The 19,798-nt window shown below is 38.7% G+C and overlaps 1 protein-coding gene across 7 annotated transcripts in view; it reads right to left on the bottom strand.

Annotated features, from left to right (window-relative positions):
• Nucleotides 1-12,844, bottom strand: part of LOC147795459 (uncharacterized) — a 72,358-nt gene extending 59,514 nt beyond the window's left edge. For 5 of the 7 annotated variants that reach the window (XM_087131874.1, XM_087131872.1, XM_087131876.1 and 2 more), the window contains exons 1-2: nucleotides 12,675-12,844; nucleotides 4,797-4,918 (exon numbers count right to left, since the gene is read on the bottom strand). The gene's annotated coding sequence lies outside the window, so the exon portion shown is untranslated. The remainder of the gene's footprint in view (nucleotides 1-4,796; nucleotides 4,919-12,674) is intronic. The other 2 variants (XM_087131873.1, XM_087131875.1) reach the window with 2 other exon arrangements.
• Nucleotides 12,845-19,798: the final 6,954 nt, after the last annotated feature.

Here is a 19,798-nt window from a genome sequence, read left to right as displayed (position 1 = left end):
AACTTCATATGACCAGAACAACAAAAGCATATAATGAGTTCAAACTTTGCATTTGTCATGATAAGGAGTGTCCTTACATGCCCGGTAGGTTTTTACAAAATTGAGCAAGGCACTGCCAAGTTCTTGGGGAGTGAATCCCCTTCCCCTCCCCCCACTGAGTCTGTGACACGGGCCAATATAACCCTGCTCTTTTAGGGTTAAGTATTTTCAGATTAAACAGTGGTACCAGTACATCTGTATGTATAAACTTTTTATGTTCAAAGCTGAGTTATTTACCATCCTCCATTCCTCCAGGCCCTACATGTCCAATGGTTAAAAAATGTCAAACTTCTCCATTGCTGTGTTTTTAGTGATTGTCTTAGTACCATACAAGCTACATGTATTTGTAATCCCATACCTCAGAGTAAAATTGTTTGTGACATCCAGCTACCTTCATTAACATTCAACATCTGGATAACACTGCGGCCATTGCAGTATTCCAGGTGATGAAAAAGCTGGCAAAATAGCTAAGTTAGGCACTAAAAAGCAAATGTCAGCCACCATATCCCCTTCTCTGACACCAAAATCAAACAATGTCTTCAATCTGACCTCATACATGTACACATGTAGATGAATGGAAAAAAATCCACTTTCAGTTTTGACCCATACCATACTTGATCATTCTTTCACCCTTACCAACCAGGCCTGTAGGCTGGGAGGTTTGGGGGAACTTCAAACGAACCTCCCGGCTCGCTTCTGAGTTCCGCTCGTCGATTTCTTTTCAATTAATATATATTTTTAATATACCATTTTCGGAATATACGCTGCTTATACATTGATTCTCACACTGAAAATGTCCCTGCGGCTTATACAGCAACATTTGAAGAAAGAAATCAATCACTAAACACCAAGCCATGCCTGCGCAGCCTAGCCTGGGCCACTGCCGCATGGCCAGCCATGCCTGCGAAGCGGCGCAGCGCTCCGGGCGCCCTGACAAGTCAGTTATGTTTTCGTTGGTCGTCATCGACATGTACAGTGTACATGTACATTAGCTGAACCCCCTTTCACTTCACTCTATTTCCAGATAATATGCAGAGGTAACGATGGTACATATTTCGTTGATGGATGGAAACCCCTAAGAAACATACATGTATATGTACATGTATGCTTGTCGAGTGGAGGCTCCATGGACACACATGACAACACTACAGAAACTACAGACAAACATTGTTACCAATTAACAGCAAAAAATAAGTACATAGAAAACTAGAGGTTTTGTCTGTCTTAAGGACAGAGCAAAGGACTTTTTCGCATTTTTTTTTCTTAAGAAAAGGGCATTCCTTCATTTGGGATACTACCACATATGATTTCTCACTTCTTACTCAAACATCTATCCAAGAGTTCCTGAAGTTTCTAATATTATTTTTGGTGACCCCATTGTGACGAAATATTCGAACCTTTCGGACCTTAGGAGATATAACAAATTAAAGTTTGCACCCTTTACATCATGTCACCTTGCCTGTTGCACTTCCCATTCTAGCTATCTACAAATTTTCAGCCCAATCAGGCATGAAGTTCACCAGATGTAGGGCTGTAAAGAATGTACCTTTAATGTCACATGACTAGTCACATGATGAAGTCCTTACCATATCAGGTCAATGTTCGTCTAGAGCTCTTCCCTTTCAAGATATCTGTAAGGTTTGAACCCAATCAGACATGTACCTCACGGTATATACATGTAGTGCTGTGAAGAATGCACCTTTAATGTCAAGTGACTTTTCACCTGATGACGTCATCGTCAGGAGGTCAATCATCGTCTAAATCACTTCCCTTTCAAGATATACATGTATGCAAGGTTTGAACCCAATTGGAGCAACATTCATCTGCATATGCAGGGTGCAATAATATGAAACAAGAAAGACGCATCCAGAACAGCAAGGTTTCATACAATATATCATATGCAGACGCAGCAAAGGCTATCAAAACAGACATCTCAATAAACCCAAAGCATCATCCACCCAAATCTACTCCTGCAACACAACCAATGGCGACCCCTGAGGTAAAATCCACAAGTCATGACAACCCAAATAGAACAAAAACTATTAGGTCAGCAGACCCATTCAACCTAGAACTACTCTCCCCTCGAAACAAAGAAAGGATGCCACTACCCAAACTGAACAGGTAACTGCAACACAAACTGAATCCACACATCAGTGCCTTTGTAGTGCAGTCAATATCCTAGAACTACTCACTGGAGTAATGCAAATAATGGATACCTTCAAGAACAAAGACGAGAGAGTAGCTGCAACTAAATTTCTTATCGACCACCGTCGTCCCGAATTTGAAGAACTCAAAAAACACAAAGAAAAGCCTGGCAGATGCAGATCAACTCCACAGACTCCATCCAGCCCAAAGAAAACAGATGCATCAAAATCTCATGAAACAAAAACAGGAACACACTCATCTAACCAGTCAAACGCAAGCCAACCCCCCAAAAGTAACATAAACACAACATCATGAATATTTACATTTTGATGACAGGTTTACTTATCTTACAAAGGAATGCACAATCCCTTCTGGCTCACCAAAAGGAACTAAAAGAAATCATTTACTCTTGGCCTACGATCAAGAAACCAGACATCATTTGCATTCAAGAAACTTGGTTGAAAGAGAATAAAAATTTCAGATTAAGTGGCTACAATATCTACCGCCATGACGGAAACAACTCAAACTACATGTAAAAAAGTGGTGGTGGATGTGCTTTTTTTGTAAAACATGGAGTTGCTTCCAAGTACAAAACGGGTTCCAATATCCCTCTGGAGTTCCAAATAGGTAAAATTTACGATGACTGTAGAAATATAATTAACATCACCAATGCTTACAACCCTTGCTCCACACTAGACTTCAACTTACTTAACCAAATCATGGGAAACACTGACAAGCCTTGCATAATTTGTGGCGACTTTAATGGTCACAACCCACTATGGGGTAGCTCTAAACTTGATCATAATGGACAAATTATTGATGATATCATCTCTAACAACAACTTGGTCTGTCTTAACACTGGAGAAGGTGCCAGAGTTAACTCATTACGCAGTTCCCTTTGATGTATAGATATTACCCTTGCCTCCCCTTGCATAGCCTCCAAATGCAAATGGACCATTCTAAATAACATGATGGGGAGCGACCTCTGTCCAATCACTATTGAAATTAATCACCACATTTATAAAAGCACTAACCACTCTACACCTCGGTGGTCATTTAAAAAAGCTGCTTGGGGCTAATTCACAAAAGAATGCAACTGTCTTATCAGCAAGCCAGACAGCACAGCCAGTATTGATACTACATACGACAACTTCATTCATGAACTTGATTGCGCATTGTCGAGTTCCTAATACCAAACCTAGTCGCACAAATAAATCACCTACCACTTGGTGGAATGACGAATGTCAGAAAGTTATACAAAACAGAAAGGAGGCTTTAAAAAAAACTGAGAAAAACTAGTCTCCCATCTGATCTAATAAACTGCAACAGAGCCTGTGCTATCGCTAAGAAAACCATCAAAGTTGCAAAGAGAAAAGACTGGGAACAATTTTGCAACGACCTTAAGCCAAGAATTATTACTAAACTGATCTGGAACAAAATCAAACGTAATGACCCTTCTCACAAAAAGACCAATATTCCAGTCATTATTATGTTAATTATGATGGTTAAAACGTTGTTACTGACAAAGATGAAGTTGAGACCCCTGTTGATAATTTTGCTAAAATCAGTAGCAATGAAAACTACAACCCCTCTTTCATCAACACCAAAAAAGAGGCGGAAAGCACTTTCAAATTTTAAGACAACAATGATGGAGTCCTTATTGAACCTTTCAACACTGACGAATTGAATCATGCCATTAATGCTTCCAAATGTACAACACCGGGAAAAGATGAAATCAGCAATGCGCCTTACTTTCAAAAACATTTTTTGGCTCCGTGCCAGTTGCACATTTATTGACAACGCACAGTAAACTTAATTTTTATTCCATCAGCTTTAAATTTGCCATTTTTCTCAATTCCCATACGGAATTGCCCAAAAGACTTTGCCTAGGTACATCTACATCTGTAAAGTACTCAGAATTCCTCCATAACAAATACCCTGATAACAGCATCTGTGATTCATGCGGTACAACAGAAAATTTTCAGTAGCATTTAATGCTTGAGTATAAACAGTTCACTCTTCATACACAGTCTCTCCAAAAGACACTTGGCTTGACAGATAATCAAATGATCCTCACACATTTACTGGGACAATATTACACAACTTTGTTCAAATCCAAAGTTTTGTTCAGTCAAATGCTGATGAAATGAAAGGACATCTGAATGTGTTGATGACATGTTTTACTTTAAGTCAATCGATTTAATTGGTTTAAACGGAGATGCCGCTCTTTACAAAAGAGTGCTTTAAATCAGTAATTACTGTTCAAGTAAGTCATTGGATTGAAACAGTGATTAAAATCAGTGCTCAGGTGATTTAACCAACATGATTTAAATTAGCCAATCCTGGTTGGTTGAGATGCACAAGCCAAAAAAGAGCATCCCTCAGAGGTAATTTGAACTGTTATCCACACATTTCTCAAGATGAGAAAGACAAGTTGGATGAATGGGTAACTTTGAGCAACTGACCACAAATATAATAAACTAAAACTTTTCCCTCTTATTTTTGTGACTGAGACAAAGGGCAAATAAACTTTCAGGATTCATTAATGAAACTCAAGTACTTTTCAGCTGTAATGAAAATCCTACACTGCTCAGGAATTGAAATAAACTTACCAATTTTTGGATGCATACATTGTAACTCTTCTCTTAATCAATTAGTGATGTCGTCTTGAAAGGTTGATGGCAAAGAGATGAATAAGTAGGAACAAGCTGGATGTTAACTTCTTAACAGCTGCCTAGGTAGAAAATGGCAAATTACAGAGGATTCAATTATTTACTCAAAAAAATCATTCACCAAGATTTTGTAATCTAATACTATCTGAATACATCACCTGTACCGACTAGAATTGGATTTTGATGCATTGTATTATCTCCTGCCTGTCAGTGTTTGTCCTTGTGTGTCATTGCCAAAAACATTTTCATGTCTTGTATTGCCCTATGTAATAATATATATGTCTGTCAATAGGTTAGAGTACAAAGGCAAATCTATGCTTCACCCTTTACCTAAATGTTGTTCTTTAACGTGTGCTTTATCTTTCTGCTTGACATTGTACATTCTAAGGCAAACTATTGTAAAACTTAATTCATCTTCTACTCTGTAACCATGGTATGAACAACATTAAATAAACGTCTGTCAAACTATAAAAAAAGGCTAATCAATGAAGACCACTGGTTGTAACAGAAGTCTGAAGACCAAATAGTTGGCAACCAAGTCAAGACTCAACCCAAAAAGACCTCAGGAATCATAGAATGTTTAGCAAAGATACCAATTTGTCAGTGTCTGCACTTCCTATATCTCGCCAACCCCCAAATGGTGGCGACACCATGACCTACATGTACATGTGCTACGTGAATATCAGAAATAGTTTAATAGAGGAAACATGGTCCACTTGTTACATCACTGATGATTGTAACAAACCAAAAGAATCCAAAAAGATGTTGTTCTGCGAGGGATGTCTTGATTGGCTCCATATTGAGTGTGTTTCAAAGGTTGGAATATGTGGTCAGCTGCGGAATGCCAGTCACTGGATGTGTCTGCAATGCAAGAGCTGTGCGACTTGGCCTTCAAAACCTTATGGTCCGGTGGTAGAAAGTTCTGCAGGTAGATCAACGGGCATCACAAGAACTTCCTCTGGGAAATCACCCTTTTTTAAGGAAGAAGGGGGCAGCAATCATCTTGCCCCCCCTCAGCGACCCAAATGCCCAGACTTGATGTTGTCGATGTCGGAAGGATTTAAAGCAAATTCAGTGGGGTGCATCTGCATTGACTGAACTCTGTTTTCGAGCTCAATGCAGAAGCTGAATTTGTTAGTTCTTTTGTTCAAAAGAAGTTATCAAAGAACTAATTGTTAAAATTTTGATGTGACATTTAAAATAACAGGCGATTTAATTTTCATGTAAACAGTTGTTAATATACTGGAAGATCCTTCAAAGATGCTTCTGTTATCTCACAGGCTAATCACCCCCGGAGTCATGTAACCACAAATTAATTGCCTCTGTCGCCAATACGAATAATTCAACAGTGCACTTTGACATTACGACTTACATGTATTTGTAAAATGAAATCATTTTAAAATTAGAGTTATCAAGTAAAGTTTGCTTATTTCTCTTCACAGAAAAAAAAGTTCAAAATTTGCCAAGTGTGTATCTTGAATTGTGAACATTAGATTCCTTGTCATACATTATCTTTTGGAATCCTCCAATGACCAACACTGATTGACAAGGAGCTCCACAGCAAGTTTTACTTTCAGTTTGTAACAATAAGCTAACAAAATTCACTCTGTTGTAAGCAAGAGTTCCAATGAAAGAAATAAATGAGGTTAATATCACACAAGCAGCTTTGTAGTACTTCCTGAGTCTCTCATCTTTATGGCTCCCCAGTTTAACCACTTTACATCTCTACCCCCGTCTCCTTTATCCTATCCTTCACTGCCTCTCCTTTTCGTCTACCTACCCAAAAGAGGGTAACATTTTACAATGTACAACAACTCAAAAGTTACCTGTTGCAATGACCCTGTGACCCCCTGCCAGCCTGCCCCGATACACATTTATTTTTATACCTTTTTAGCGCCACCATGCACTGGACATGTATGTATACATGTCCAGTGAAAAATCATCAAATATGACAATATTCAGGATGAATTCTTACAGAAGAAATCATCATTTTATTTCTTCATTAAATTTTAGGACACAAAACAACTGCCCTAAAATTTAATGTTTTGTGTGTATACACACAAAACAACTGCCCTAAAATTTAATGAAGAAATAAATGATGATTTCTTCTGTAAGAATTCATCCTGAATATTGTCATATTTGATGATTTTTCAAGTTACACAAGTTTGAATTCGATGTACTTTAAATCAACTTCCAGGTAGTCCCATACATGCCAGAAATTGAGTTACATGTACATGTACCATATCATAGTTTTCATATTACACACCATGTACACGTATTACCTTCCGCCTGACATGCCATGCCATAGAGAACATTTTACGGATGTTTTGGTCAATAAATAAAGAGAAAAACACTTGTGGCATTCATTTCAGACATTTTGTAATTTTTGAATAATGTTTCAAGTACTGTATGTTTGAACTACTTTTACTCAACCTCCGGGTTGACCCATACACGTGCAGAAATCAAGTGAAGAGTTGGTTGATTGCTAACTCCGGCCTGGCGTATTATTCCATTGAGGATGATTTAAGGTTGTCAGGGTGGGTAAATAAGGAAACAAAATAACGGGCACCTGATACATACATGTAGGCATTAATTAAAGAAATTCTTTGTCATTTTCATAAGTTTTCGAGCAAAATCATGTGAATACTGTTGCAGGTGCAGTTGATTATACCTCCATTCTGACACGCTATACAAATGAGGATATTTTATAATCGTTATTGTTAATGAAGAATAAAATAACTTCTTTCTGTACATGTACCTCCGACTACCTCTGGCTACCTCTGACTTTTACCAACACCCTGTTTTTACAGTGGAGCATAACATCAGTGTAGTGCTATATATATACACCCATTTAAATGACATTTTTGCTAAGGTACATGTAGGTCTTGTATGAGGTTTTGTCTGTAAGGCAGCATGGGTAAAAAAAAACCAGTCTAAGTAATCAGAAATAAAGGAGGAGACTGTTCACATTTCAAATCATGAAAATGTAGTCAAATACGCCCAGGCTGCGGTAGCTGTTTAACCAAGACACTTGTAAGGTTACACATTGAAAATAAACAAAAGTTGCCATATTTGGGTGGTTTGGTTTTTCTTCCAATTAATGCATTTTGTATGGGTAATCTTTAGCTCAGCCCCAGGTTGGACGGTGTCTTCATTTACCTTTTACACTACTTCCAGAACTGTAAGGTTTATACAAATCTTGCAGTTCTTGACAAAGGTACATGTACATGTACATGACCCACGTCCAAGTTAAGACGTTTCCTATTTTGCCGTCACACAAAACTGTCCTTTTTTGATGGAATATTGCTCTGTCCCAAACAAGCTATTCCAGCTCTTAATCAATTTGAGGCAAAATAAATTGCAGCTTCAAATAATTTATCACCATGGGACATTGGGGGATCCTTGTCACTAAGTGGGTCAGTTGTGGTCACTCACAGTTGTTTGCACGGTGATTTAATGCCTTGAACTAGTTACTGGCGTGACCTTAAGATGTTAGTAGCTCTGGAGAGAACTCCTGGTCACTTTTGCTTGAGCAGCCATGGCGTTTGGTTGGCGAAGAGAGAAATCTGTCTGTTTTTGCAAAAGCAACCCTCCTCCAACCTGTTCAGTGCCACCACCTGTCAGCCGTAGCTTACTTCAATGCCTCTTTTGTTGCTTTGCAAAAAATTTTGATGCACTTTCCGTCGGTAGTCCACTTTGCTGATTCTAGAGTAATTGACGGCGATACGGTAATTCCTGTACTTGGTTGCCAGTTTTAAGAAGCTAGAAGGGAATTTCCCCCCTTTTTTTCTTAACCCTAACAGTCCTGAATCCCCCAATTTTAATATAATTTTGTACATACCCTAGGGAGTTAGGGTTAATGGTTTCAGGGGGGTTTCAGAATTGGCAAAGTCACCAACTTTGGTGGATGTTGGTGCGAATTTCATTCAGGGACCTAAAAACTGACCTCAGTTTTCAAGTCACTGTATTATTATTAACAACGCTTCAGGGAATGGAAACGCCTGACCCCTTCCTTTGTTGGGGGAAACACTAGATTATTAAGGGCCAAATTAAGACAAGCCATTTGGTACTCACCAATTTCTGTCATTTGACATAAATAGTTGTTTTGAAACAACTTGGTTTTTGAAAATGCTTATTAGTTGACTGATATTCCAGCAAGCCAGTTCAGGCCAAAGTCGGGCCCCACTTCATAGAAATTGCTGTCCAATCACAGTGTTTGATATTGATAACTTAGGATGGTTGGCCCAAAAGATATTGTATACTGGACTGGATCCTTGTTAATTTGTTCATGATTCAATTCATGAGAATTGGGCAATTTTGTATTCTGTAATTTGTAATTGCTGTTTGAATTTGCATATCGAAGGCTTTGTACTGCACAGGTACCAAAAATGATCCATCTGCTTTGGGTGGAAACAAATGCTGATAATTGCTTTTTCGTATCTTTTGCTGATAGCTTTATACATTTTGCTGATATGAGTTGCTCCGTGTTACCAGCTTCGGGCAGGAACAATTTCTGTACGTTTTGCTGAATACATGTATCTATACTTTACCTGAACGCATGTAAGATATTTGCAGTTCCGCTTCACCAGCTTTGGGTGAGAACCTGAAATGTGTCAAGTTCAATAAATGGCTGCTCAGGCCAATCAAGAAAGTTAGAATGCGAGTGTCCACCTGTCCCTGAGTTCAGTTCCCCCGGTCTTGTTCATGTGGGGATAATTACTCTTAAATGTTCATAAGTCTTTCTTTCATTAAATGTTGAGATAATTTCAAAAATGTAGCTCCCTTCTTGCAAAAGCAGACAAAATCAGACCAACCAAATCCGCTGACCGTCATGCGCGCTGCCATATTCACTTAGATGGCGCTAGATGCAGCAACTGTTACAATTTTGGTTTGCCTGCCCTCACTTGACAAACCAAGTCAAAAAATGCTGCCATCTATTGACGAGCAAGATTACATGTAAGTTGTACCACTCAGGCTTTTAAATTGTTAAGATCGGTGGCGGAAAAGGGTTTCTAAGGTAATTTTTGTCCTTTGTTTTTGCAAATGTTGACCAAATTCCTCAAAAATTTTATTTTTTCACAAACAGAACTTGCAGAAACGTCTTTAAATGCGGCATTCATGGACTTTTTGTTCTCTTTTACCAATATTTCCAGTTTTCCTTCTTCTGCAAGATCTCACACCGGGGAAAATAAAGCTTTGAAAAGAAGGCTGATGTGATGTGAAGCAGGCAAAAGTCGCCATTGCGGTTGTTTTAACAACCTTGATGTATGTTTTTTACATTCACTTTTATAAGTTTACAGCTACTTTCATCACATTTGTTCTTTTCCATAAGGCTTGAATTCCATGAGGCTTTTAAATGTCTTTTTATTCTTTCTGAATGTGTTTCTATACAAGTTTTTTAGATAACTTCTACTGACATAATATTGTTCAGCTTTGTATTTTCCAGTTTGTTTTTCTTTTTGCATGAACCATTTTTACATTTATGTGTTGTACAGTATCACGCTTGCTTTGGGGGTTTATTGCTTAAAATTGCAAAAATAATGGTAGACCCTACAAAAACTGACATCAAAAAGATTGCTTTGTTAATTTACTTTTTTTAAGTCGTTACAATGAAGCTATACAGAGTGTACATGTACATGTATAATTCTGCACAAAACGACACCAAAATAGTGAACACTCGGCCTTGAACAGCAAAGCTACAGACTTTGAAAGTTTCATATCAAGTGATAACAAGTCCATATCAAGTGATATTGGAGGCATTGGTCCAGGATTGAGTTCAATGTCTCCACAAACTCGAAGTGGTTCATAACGAATTGGTATACAACTGAAGGCTGCCTTCCCCATAGATACACTCAGGAGAATTACCAGAAAGGTTCTGCAACCAGTACCTACACTAAAGGTACATGTACTCCCTGTCGCTTCACTTGAAGAATGTTGACATCGAGCTTTGGATGAATGTGCAGAGAAGAGGCCAACTCCGAGACGCCATACTTCTAAAGTCACTCCCATTTTGATGGATGGTACCCAGCCCTGGATGGCAGTCAAAGTCTGTAATGGTAAAATAATTTAATCATACTGGTAAAATAATAAAATACAAAAATAATTAAATTGATTAAAAAATAGAACACTCCCATTTGCAAAAGAAAACACAACCCCTTTCACTAAGAGTTCCTTCAGCCCAAACCAAGTGTTTTTAACAATCGTTCTTTCCCACAAGAGCCAGGGATTGGAATTACAATAATTGACCAAGTATAACAAAGTTATGTCATGGCAGAATGAAAATGATAGGAAAATGTACATGTATGACTATACCTATCAGAAAATATTTCTAGAATAAAACAATTACTTCCAAAGATTTTGGAACTAATTCAAAAACAAACAAAAATAATTTTAAAATGTTTACAAATCAAAGCAAATAATTCCATTCAATAAGCAGGGAGTGAGCATACATAATGGAACAGCCTCAACTATGATGTTGGTGGCGTCTTACTAATGAGTGATCACCATTATGTTTAAATGAGTAACTACCACTTGCACAACATATCCATCAGGCCATGATAATCGAAAGTTGAAGCATCAGTCCCAACATAAAAATCGATTGCGATCGCGTGCGATGTACTTGTACTATACCCACGTGAGGTACATGTAAGCTGTTTCAAGTAGTTTCAATGCCGTTCTATTGATTAAAAATGCATTCATCGACATTCATACAACCCCTCTACCCTAAAATCAAGAAAAATCTAGTTCCTTACCTGAACATTGGTGTTTTTGGCTCAAAAATCAGCCGATTTTCATGCAGATTTCGATGTTGAACACTATTATCAATGTAGGACAAAAGTACACCACCACGCAGCCGGGGAACATCAAGCTATCCCAGAGTGCAACAGCAGAAACACGAGACCGCGATCGCCAACATTTGTGAATGGGGAAATACACGCGCGGAGTTGTGATGCGCAATATTACAACAGTCCCTACAACATCAAGTGTCCTGTATTGTCAGACATGTAGGCTAGCTATTCTTTCCAGTAGAAATAAAGTATTTTTAGTGTACCATTTGTGAACCGCATTTTAAACAATGCATGTGTACTTGGGTCTGCCTGTCACAGCAAAATGCCCAGCAGAAGGCTCTGATGACTTTGAAACTTCAAAGGGTTGTAACTTCCCATAGAAACATTGTATGGCCTTACAGTTTGTACCACTGAATTTCTCTGGTTTCAAACTTTATCTAATTTTATACATTTTAATTTCTGGGTATCATACATGTCATACCTACTGGAAGTACATTTCCACTGTATTGTAATTTGTAGACATCCGCTGGGCTAGGTAACGTTAGTCCTACACTTTTACAAATGACTGGGATCAGGTCAACTCGGACCCAAACCAACTCGGACCAAAACCAACTCGGACCCAAACCAACTTGGACCCATTCCAACTCGGACCCATGCCAACTCGGACCCGCGCCAACTCGGACCCACCCTGAGTCAACTCGGACCCAACCCCAGGACTCCTGGCGTGATTAACTTGTTGAAAATTTTTATTTTGTCCACTTTTACATTTTAGCAGTTTGGCATGGGTCCGAGTTGGTTTGGGTCCGAGTTGACTCGAAACCAAATGACTGACACCACACATTGTTTGCTCAATGGTTTACATATGTACATGTATGTGCCTTATTCCGGTGCGCAGTAAACAGTAGGCATGCATGGTGGGCCTCAGCACCGACTAGCGACTAGGCAGAGTGCACCATGCTACCGGTACATTGTATCAATGTATGTCAAAACGTTAGCAAGTCCTGAAAACAAAAAGTGGTTTTTAACTTACCTGCATCAATTGACCATCTTTTGAGTTGTTTATGTGGAAATATGGTACCATAGGCTGTCCAACACTTCACCAATGACGTCCTTTTTGTGGTGAAAATCATGAAGTTTTTACAAAACGCGAAAAGTAAAACTTTGAACGCCGTACAATCATGGCGGGACTTAACTATGCACAGCGCCCTCAATCGGAATAGGCCAGTTGCCCCAACTAGACTACTTGAGCTTCAAGAACGTCCGGTCCAAGCATTTTCTCCTCCAGGTCTATGGTCCAAGTCACTACACACAACGTACATGTACACAAGAGTAGTGACTTGGAGGTCAAGTAGTACAAGAGGCGCGCTCTCAAGTTCGTGCATGTGCACATGTTACAAGAGGGAGGGGTGTTCCCCATCTGCTCCTCGGGAAAGAAAGAAAAAAGTGGGTGAAAATCGCAAATGGGATTTGGGACCGCTGTTTTGAAACTGTTTTGCGTTATCCCTGCTTTTGCCTCTGACCAGGGTTTCTTTGAACATTTTTCCAAATCAGAGAGCCCTCTATCTCATTTTGCTTCGATATCACAGTTTTTACATTGGGGAAACGTGAGTAAATCAAATTAAACTGCTTGAAAATACCTCAGCGTTAACACCCCTCTACCATTGATATTTTTTTAGTTTAATGCTGATGAATGCAGTGCCCTCCCCCATCCCATTTCAAGAACCGTTTCAGAAAATGAAATATTTCCACAATATAATTCGATGTAAATCAGAGACTTATTTCTTTATCTTATTCTCTCATTCAGGAAAAACAATTTGAGCTATACCTTCTAAAAAACTTCATATTCGTTGGGGTGTCCTCATTAAATCATTTTTCCTTTAATAGCTTCTTAAATTTCTGGAGCACTTTTCAATGATGAGAGTAATCCATAAGGCATAACTTCCAGGTTTCTTACACATATACACGTAACTTAAGAGGAACAGAAAGTTGCAAAAAGGGAGTAATAAAGTGCAGTTCACATCATGGACATATTATTAATGTCTCAGGCTACATATTTTATTTCAGTCAATTAAAATCCTCCGACTATTACACTGATTGCAGAAATTACAAAAAGTACATGGAATACTCATCTAGACTTCAAAATCATTTTGTGCACAAAAATTCCCTTGGTTTGCCTCAAGTGTATTGACCTTGAGTGGCATAGAACAGGCCATACAAGATGAACTCTGTACTCTTTAACCCATATTTCTCCAAAATGTCTAAAAGGCAAAGGGCTTGTATTTATTTTACATAAGCCTGACACATAAACAAGCCCATTTTTGATTGGTGGACCATTTTGGAATACAAGATGCATAGACTAAAGGCACTTAGAAGTTTCCTGAAGGAGACTGGACCTGTTCAGTACTAAAGCCATAAGCTTTCTATTTTATTTTTCTATCGCAAGGTGTTGCCATCTTAAGACTCAAATCTGTGGCTTTCACAACCAGGTATGGCACATCGGATAGTGAATCTTCTGTTTATGGAGAAAAAATCAAACTAGTGGAAATGAAGAAACATGAATAGCAATTTACTTCTCAAATCTTCCACCCCTTTCCTCTTGTCCACCTGCAGGTGGGTATAATTTTGGCCAAAAATTTCAACTCTTGAAAAAGGTAAGATATGGCCACCAACACAGCCAAATACCATAAATAGTGATTTACACCAGTCATTTGAAGAGTATTTGTACCACATATCTTACCACAACCTCATACTTTTCAACAATATGGGACATGCCCATGGAGTGGTACGTACTACAACTGGGACATATATGCACTGCTGCCAAGTTCAAATTCAACACACAGTGTACCTTCACAGACTTCTCAGACTTTGTGTGTGCTTGAAAAAACAAACAGAGCATTGACATGTTTAAATGTCAGTCGAGTTGATCGAGTCAAGGTATGCTTGAAGTTTGAAACCATTAGCTTGTAGGCCTACCTGTGTATATAGATGGCCAGATCATGGTTACATCCAAATTTAAGTGGATTTAGAAAAAAAAAAGAACATATCTTGCTTAAATACAGACATTCAAGAAAAAGGGACCTTCAAGTTTAAGAGTTGCTGTTGAACCTCCCCCTTCCCAATTCATTTGATTTCTCTTTGGCAAGCAGCGACCCTGTCAACATACATGTAAATATCCATTAGTCTGTTTTCCAAATTAGTAGTCTAATTTATTTTGGCAAAAGCTTTGTTCAAGTCATGAAAGAGACAATAGGCAAGGACACTTGTGTGCAGAAAAAAAAGATTTTTTCCAGAAGCTCCTGAAATGAAGCTCCTATCAGAAATACAATTTTAAGCTTGAACTAGTTACATTTACATGTACAGTTGACGTCTTCATTCCGCATACCGAGATATGGAATGTGTTTCAAAACATAAAATTCACATTTGCATTACACTTTTATTTGTTGTTTGCATCGTACAATTTTTGTTTTACATCTGCATTTTGTACACACCCTGAGTCAATTCATCTGCAGTCCTAAAAATTGCGCGATGATCTATGGGTGACACCACTGTTCAAATATGAAGTAAAATAAAAGCCTTCAGAAAACTCCAAATAAAGAAAAGGTCTTGATTATTCAGTAATAACTTAAGAAGTTACAGATGCTTGGAATTGAAATAAAACTGTAAGTAGAAATCACACACCAAATTCATGTTAACCTGTGCACAGACTTCCAGTGAACAACAATGATCAGTCTGTATTTTGACCACATTTAGAACTAAATTGAAGGAAACCTGGCCCTGCTACCATAAACAATATCATTTCCCCTGTGTAATTCCAACAACAATAACAATAAAAATTTTCAGCTTTATTTATTGATGATAGCAATATAATCTCCAGGATGGTTTTCAAATGGCTGCCAGTAACCACTTGAGAAATGTGACAATCTACAACTTCAAATTACAACTGCAAATATAAGGATAGTGTTCAGTTTAAGAAGTGGAAGGAAAAACTCCCCAGGATTATTATAGAGATGAGAAAAACCCACAAAGTTAAGTAAAGACTAAAAAATCCACAAATTAAACCTGGGCTGGATTCACAGAAGTGGAAGGTGACAAAAGTGTCACTATGCCAACCTGACGCCCCATTCTACCAGTCCACTTTTCATTGCTGAGCCAAAGCAACACTGACACCAAAATAACCCTTCAAGACCATATACATTTCGTAATGTACAGCATAATTCTGATATAATTTTCCCAATGGACAGGTCTGGGCAGTTAGAGGGGAGGCTGTGGCTGGGACAGCTGCGCTGTGGCCATCGTGAGGATGCCTCCAGCGGCAGCATCAGTACCTCCTGAATCCTGCATCCTCTTCTGTCGCTTCTGCTGCAGCTCCTTCTGGATCTTGTAGATCTTGTCAACCAAGAGGTGATAGTGCTCCTCCTGTGACAAGACCAGGCAGTAAAAAACGAATGAATTAAAAAGTGAGCAAGGGTGAATGGTTTGCCAGGTGATTTTCCTGCGATGGACACTGGTCTTCCTAAGGAGCCACTCAAAATTTTCAGTGTTTTTTCAAATTTTGACTTTTTTTTTTAAATAGTGGGTGGATGGGTCAAGGAAATAAATTGAAAATCGAAATTTAATTTTTATATTAAAATCCAGAAAAATTTATTTCTCTGAAATATGTCTAGCGTGCACGCCACACATATATAGCTCAGCCACACCAGCATTCCAAAAATGCAATCTTTTTCACCTTCGTTTCCATATACAGACAGGTGGACCTTTCCATTACATTATTATGCAAGTGTAAAACATCATGGAAGGAGGTGGTTTTTACTGTTAGACTTGGAAGCCGGGCGCTTGCAGCAGTGATCAACCACAAATGTAGCAGGGTACCAGAAGCATTATATAAACCTACTGGTATACACAGTGAACGTTGAACACCAGTTGCTAATAACAGTGAAACATTCATCACCTTGAATCTAAGGCCAGACAGCAGCAAAATGCATCCAAATCTGTTGGCTAGAGCTAGGTCTACGTCTCTGTTTCAATAGAAATACATATGCATGTGCGTGGAGACGTGGTAATTGACTGTAGGTGTAGCCGTACCTCGGGAGATCCATTTTTGAGTGGATTGGACATGGCATGCTGTTGCGTGCACGATCGATCACGATCAGTTATTGCAATTCCAGCCATCATCTTGTCATACTGTGTTGCATTATAGATTTTCACTTGTATATGAATTTATGTCAAATGCATGTATAATGTACACGTACTGGATGAAAATTCTATTTTTTTAATCGAAATTTTAAAAACATTGAAAATTTTAAGTGGCCCCTAGTCCTTACATGAACCGTCAGTGGAAAGACTGATGAGAGCCTTGGCAAACACCTGCACTTCTCTAAGAGTAGGAAGTGTCCTTGTACATCATACAGAGTTACATGTAGTTGTTTGTGAGGCTAACTTCAACCTTCCTTAAAGTCAAATATTAGGTTCTATCCCAATTTCCAACAAACAGCAGCAACCAACTATTTCTGTTTGTTCATCTGAGTGGTTTTTCCCTCCTGAGTTTCAGCTGAGGGATTTGTCTCCTAGTTAAACACGTTTGGTCCTAATTGGTGATTTATTCCCTTAGTAACAGCAAGATCAGAAATCATGAGAAAAGGAACACTGAAAGTCAGAGTAATTTGGCCTTATTGCTGGACATATGCACAGCTACTTTACAGTGTACATGTATACCTGTATTAGTTTACACACAGAAACTTGCAATGAAGTCAGAGCGTGTTTATGCTCCTTGAGGAACTATGAGTGATCAGAAGAGGGTTCTTTCTTCTGAGGCCACAGGCCATATATGTAAAATAGGACAAGAAACTTTGAAACTGTTTTAATTCAACCATACAACTCAGCAATTCAACAAGCAATTCAATAATTACAGTAACACTTCTTTTTTCCATTGAGTGTTTTAGAATTGTATTTCAATGTTCCGCTCATTTGAGACTCCAGTACAAACTCTGAAGTGCTGGTGCCTGGCCAGGCATTAGTCTCTGGAATTCACATGTGCACAATGTCTTGGTGTATGATTCACGCTGATGCCAGATTCATGTACTGACCTACACATCTGACTATATTTCAACCAATTGGGATAATGAGCCAGCAACCTGTTTTATGCAATTTTGTAACTAAATGATTTCATTACTTCCCCTTTTATTTTACTGATTTCTACCTCTGAATGCTTGATTTTGAAAACCAAATATTCAAGTATTTGATGACTGATCAAACACTTGAATATCCAGCACACTCCCGGTTGTTTGATTATCAAGAAAAAGGTATGAATTCCTTACACAACAAAAGACTGTCCATCATTTACCCTACTGGCTCATACATGTCCTTTTCCATTCTTCAGGCCTGGCGTATAGGCTACCACTTTTCCCATTCGCTTGTCCTTCATGGCTTTGGGATCAGGTGATGGAAATACTGCTTGAACTCTGGAAGGGAGAGAAATCATTATTCTTGAATACCAACATCATATAATTTTCAGCAATCGTTTGCATAAAATGCTTAATTAATGTGTGTTTTGGCAATTTTTTATTACGAAAAGTTAAAGAAAACATACTGAAATCAAATCGGTGCACATTTTCGATTTCAAATGTAGTGCCAATTAAGGTGGCAGAATTGTTAATACCGTTGCTTATGCAACAGGCGCAGGCAAGGTGACAGGCACGCACACCTGGTATGCCTGCATCCATGCATTAGCATTCACACTCAAATGGCACCTATGGTGATAGCACCTTTTGGCCAAGTTCTCCATCTTGCGCCACTACGCAGCGCTAAAAAATCTTTGGGCATGACCATCAAAAGCATCTGGTGCACTGCTGCAAGTTGATGAGAAAACAGCTTGTCATATAATATGCGCACAAAACTTCAAAACCATCAGTGCTGGACAAAAAATGCATTTAGCACTTAATATATTAAGAGATAGTTAAGGTCAAGAGAGTTTTTCTTTTTGTTGAAAGAAAAATTGACATTAGTCAGGGGCTTGAAAATGAAGATTTTGAGGAACAGCAAATGGAAGGGCAAGCAGCATGTGTGGATCCGTTTTTCTAACTGGTGCTTTTTTCAGCAGTGTCATGCATCATACAAAGGAATTAACTCATTTGATGTAGTATTTTGTAAGATTCAACAGACTCTCTCTGTCTTTCATGATCACTGTTCGACTTCTACATGACTATAAATACACCAAGTCACTCCTCTGTTAACCATTCCTATTGAGCTTCATTTGTAATCATTCCACTCAAATAAAAGGCGATTCAACTGAGACACATTGAAAAATAAGCCTTTGGAAGACTGCATTTCCAAAAATGCATTGAAATATATACAGTTGTATACATGTACTTGACATTTGTCCTTTATGGACACAATTTATAACACCATACACCAGGGCTGAGATTGGAGGAAAATGAACATCCAGGAAATAAATACCAAAAGATTTAAAGTCCCACCATGGCATAGGAATATGGTATCATTTTCCAGAGGATTTACAAAGGCGTGCTATAAAAATCCTGAAAACAGGATAATTATGATGAAGGAAATTGTGAAATCAGGATAATTCTGACAAAAAACCCTGAAATCAGGAGAATTTGGAAAAAATCGTGAAAACAGGATAGTTCTGATGAAAGAAAATCCTGATATCAGGATTATTCTGATGAAAAATCCTGAAACCAGGATAATTCTGATGAAAAAATCCCAAAATCATAACAAATCCCCTAGAAATCTCACCCCTGGTATGCTAAGCGTTTGCAGAGGACTTTAGTGAAAAACAGAGGACGGCTACATTGAGTTCATGGCAGTGGTCACGGTGCAGCAAACTTTCTGCTGGAACACACCCGCAATTGTATTCAGATACCCTTAGTCTAGGTCTTGGTATACCCCCTGTCATGATCTCAGTCTGGGTACCCCCTGCATGATCTTGGTACCTCTTGTTTTGGTCTGTGTACCCCTTAGTCTTGGTCTGGGTACCCCCTGGTCTTAGTCTTGGTACCTCCTGGTCTCGGTCTTGGTACCCCTGGTACCGATCTTGTTCTGGTAGTTCCCCATGGTCTTGGTCTCAGTAGGCCCCTTGTTTGGGTCTGCCTGGTACCCCCTAGTCTCGGTCTGGGTACCCCATAGTTTTGGTCTGGGTAC

Source organism: Acanthaster planci, unplaced genomic scaffold, assembly GCF_054643075.1.
Source record: "Acanthaster planci isolate LZ-2023a unplaced genomic scaffold, COTS_SCS Contig23, whole genome shotgun sequence".
NCBI lineage: Eukaryota > Metazoa > Echinodermata > Asteroidea > Valvatida > Acanthasteridae > Acanthaster > Acanthaster planci.
This window is presented reverse-complemented; position numbering and strand designations above follow the sequence as displayed.